The sequence below is a fragment of the Buceros rhinoceros genome, unplaced genomic scaffold, assembly GCF_000710305.1.
Source record: "Buceros rhinoceros silvestris isolate BGI_N320 unplaced genomic scaffold, ASM71030v1 scaffold38674, whole genome shotgun sequence".
Taxonomy (NCBI): Eukaryota; Metazoa; Chordata; class Aves; order Bucerotiformes; family Bucerotidae; genus Buceros; species Buceros rhinoceros.
This window is the reverse complement of record NW_010408341.1, coordinates 9,205-13,316: the sequence shown is the minus strand read 5'-3', so window position 1 is coordinate 13,316 and position 4,112 is coordinate 9,205.

The following is a 4,112-nucleotide window of genomic DNA, read 5'->3' as shown; positions in this document are numbered from 1 at the left end:
GACGTGCACTTCAGAGAGGGTCCCGTATCTGCTATGCTTTCTAGGTATGGCTGAACTTTTTTGTTCTTTCCCATGATATCTTTTCACACCAAAGCGAAAAATAATGTTGTTATGAATTTAAAAATTGTGTGATTCCCCTTTTTGCCTGGTTACTCACCAAAACTCTCACTTGAAGCCCACCTCAAAAACAATCCTTCAAACTGACAAGATTAAACAATATTCTGAAAAAAATCCCACTGCAATCAACTGCCACTGAAGGGTCTCACCTCAGCCTTAAGAACTGGGTCCGCGCATCCATGCGCTAGAGAACTCAAGCTTCCATTAACAGCTGCTAGAGTCATTTGTGCCACATGTTCTTGCCTTTCCCCGTTAATGCTGAGATAGGTACTAACGCCAGCCGTGTGCTGCCCATCCGAACAAGCACTGGCTCCATCCCTTCTTCCACATCCCCTTGGAGAACGAAGAGAGAGGGCTTCATTTATGGGAACAGCGCTGACAGGCCTTTCAAAGCCAGCTTTTTAACGACTTGGGTGATCGATCGGTGTCCGAGAGTGTAAGGTGTTTGTGGAAAAAAAACCCAAAAGGAAAGAGAAAATCTGCTCTACCTTTGCAGTCCCCCATGCAGCACTGAACACTCCTTTCCTGTAGAAGCAGCTACTTTCACTTTCTCTTTCTGGTCAAGAATCCCCTCCACCAGGATTTGGCTCTGAACAGGTGAGGCAGTAGCCATCCTGTCAGGCCTAGCCAGACATCTTCAAAGGCTCCTAACTGCAGCCAGAAAGGAAAAACTTTCCTTCAAAGACATCACACAGAGTTAGGGAAGTTTCAGAGATGATGCTCTAATAGCAGTGGTTCCCGCAGAAGGGAGGTGTTTTCCAGTGCTCGTGCACCACTACACCGTTACTCTCTCGAAAGAGGCAGAAGCGTTAGGGTGGGTGGCTCGAGAGCTGAAGGACAGGGTAGCGTAAGGCTTGTGGACAAAAGAAACATGCTCCTAACAGTCAGTTCCCTGTGAGGCTGCTCATGTATTCCAAAACAAAGAACAGAGAAAGCCCCAGCAGCGCAGCTGATACTTCTTTCATCTCCCTTCTTTCTAAAGAGAGAGGAAAAAGTAACTTAGATTTCTCTTTGTCTGTTACTGGTTTAATTATCATTCTGTTAGGAGTGGCCTGTTGTCTCCGTCAGTTACGCCTGGCCGCCCACACTGCTCCTGATGGAGAGTTCAGATGGTGCTGACCGCTGTACTTGTCTGCCTCCCTCTGCTGGGGGAGCTTCTCCACCTTATTCATTTCACAGAAAATCAGGAGCAAATGCAAAATAGAGGAGGAGAGAAAAAGGAGAAGATTTACCTCAGAATGAGCCTTTCTTAGGGCCAGTTCTTTCTTCTGGCACATGGTGCTTTGTATGAGTCTCACACTTTGTCATGTCAAACACAGGCACACTCCGTGCCTCACCCCAGGCCAGTCATGCTGAAGACAGCGAGCTATGGCAACACACAGCTTCCTAAAACTGTGTCCTCCCGCTGATGGACACCTGCTCTACTTGTCACTGAGCTCTGCAGAAAACGGATGTTAGTGCCTTCCTTTCGCTGCTGATGGTAGAGCGCACCTGGATTGCACAACTGCTCCTCTGAACACAGAGCTGAGGGAACCGGGAGAGGTTCACGTTGCCGTGTTAGTGTCACTGGCTGCACTGAAGAGTTAGGACGAAAGATGGCAGCAGGCCTTTACAAGCCAAACCCCAGCCCCCCGCGCTGCTAATAAAACCAAAGCTCACTTCCATTTCCAGAGAATGGTTCTTCACGTCAGCCGTACTCCGATTTTTTAAGGATACTCCAATTAACCCCTCCTTTCTCCCATGATCAGTAAGGCGGAATCTGCCTTCTGATTGCAAAATGTGTCATCTTTGTTGAGCTGGTGTTTTCCAGAGAAAACAATTGCCTAAGTACAAAGAAAAAAGGAGTTAAAGCTTAATTCTGTCAAAAAAAAAAAAAAATGGGCCCTGCACAGAGCATCGTAGAACGTTAATATTCTCATGAAATGACACAATGAAGTGCTGAACAAAACTGGTATTTCAGAAAGCAGCACATCCTCCTTCCCATGGCACGTGTCACTTCATCACATCTGCAGCACGACTGCGATTACAGCCTAAGACAAGACGAACAGCCGGAATGTAACTTGCTGAAACAAGTCCAGACTTTTCTGGTCTTCTCAACTACTCCCACTCAGCATTTTGACACGTGCCTTGGAGGAAAAGGATCCCCAAGAACACCGAGGCATCTATTTTGAAGTGACATGCATGTACATTTTTAGCATGGTAAAAGGGCTCTAACACATCCTGGCCTTGGAAGAAGTTTCACAGGCATCAAAATTTGGCTGCTGTTTCCCACTGCTCGCAGGGTGGGACCTGCTCTGACAGTAAACCACAAAAAAAATTAGATTCATTTTTGTCCTTTTCATTTTCTCTTTGGAAGGAGACCGTGCTTACGAAGAGTTGTGTTTGTTGTATCTGGAGGCAACTCTGAGGTGAATGCTGTGTGCAGTAAGGCTCTTTTTGAAGTACTGAGGCAAATTCCTGTCCAAATAAGGGCACTCTTGCTACCTGAATTTCCTGCGTGGCACAGCCAAAAGTAAAACCGTTCTCTGTATTCCACTAAAATCATGAACACGCTTAAGTTTGATGAGGCTTGAGTTTGGCCTCATCTTCAGGCGCTGCAGGCTCCACTGCTGCAGAGTGCTTAAGATGCAGCTTGCGTAGCTGAAGCACAAGAAAAAGCATCTGCAGAATCAGGAATTAGACTCTGTAATGTTGCTGGAAGCAAAAATATTTTTATGGCAATTTAAATATTGGCAGTATTTACATAGTTGTGGTAATTTAAGCAGAAGTACAAAAATAAATTCTATACAACTTCTAAAGTAATTTTTTGAATTTTAGCACTTTTTAAAGAAAATAAGAAATGTGGATTCTTTTTGCAGGCACATTTATGTTTCTGTGTGGTAACGTTTTACACATTGCCTTTATCTTTATTCAGAAAATAATGTAACACTCAGCCAAGATGCTGCAGTTCAGAAGCACAGTAAGGACGGCGTAGTTAGCTGCAGGTCAGTGCGCTTCCCCATTTAACCACATTTGGAAATCAACGTAACCAAAGTTCTCCTAGTTCTGTCTTTTTTACGATTTTTATTTTTTTAAAAACAATGCTGACTGACTTTAAGAAAATAAAAACTGGTTTCAGTTGTGCCGACGTTGTCGTTCTCACTAATAAAGAGAGGATGAAATACAGAAGAGCTTCAGCTGACTCCGTAATGCTGACACTGCTAACCACGGGTGCGTGTCACGCTTCTCGGTGGGTCAGCGTAGCGGACGTCCGTCAGCAGGTCGGTTCTTCATCCATTTCAAACTCCCAGTAGTGCTCACACTTCTTTGTCTTAGATTTTATTTTTTCCCCCCCAAGCTGCTGTAAACATGGCGTTGGTGCTACTCTTTCCATCCACTCTCAAAAGCTGTCCGAGAGCCTTCGGGGGTGTTGGGAATGGCCTTTGTCTGGTGCTTTGAACCGCATGCATTTCGCTGCCTTTGGTTTCGCAGCAGGTTCGCAGTGGGGTTACTGCAAACAAAAAAATAGTACTGCCCAAAAACGCCTCCAACAATATTGTCTGCTCATCTCACAGCCACAGCCTTTCATACAGCCAACAAGGAGGAGAGTTTGCTTCCTACTTGAATTCCCTGGCTTGCTTAATGCCTTAAAAAACCCCAGATAATGAAAAAACCAACGACCGAAAACCCCAACCAAACCACAAAAACCCACTTGATATTCCTGTAATTCTCCTGAGTTTATCTGCTCTGGGCTGCTGTACCTGGTCCTTCTCATTCCAAGAGACAGCAAGGTCATCCCGGTGACTGCGTGCTGACTGCGTCACCGGTAAGTTGACCCTGGCATGCCATGGCAGAGGGATGGAAAGAGGATGGAAAAGTTCCACTACAAGAAAAAAAAGCAATTAAGTTTTCCCCAGCGCAAACTATGGTTGTTCATTTTCTGACAAAGGCACAGGACACATCCCCCCCCAGGCAGCAGCGCGGCAGTTGGGGCCCAGAGCACCCAGTCACGCACC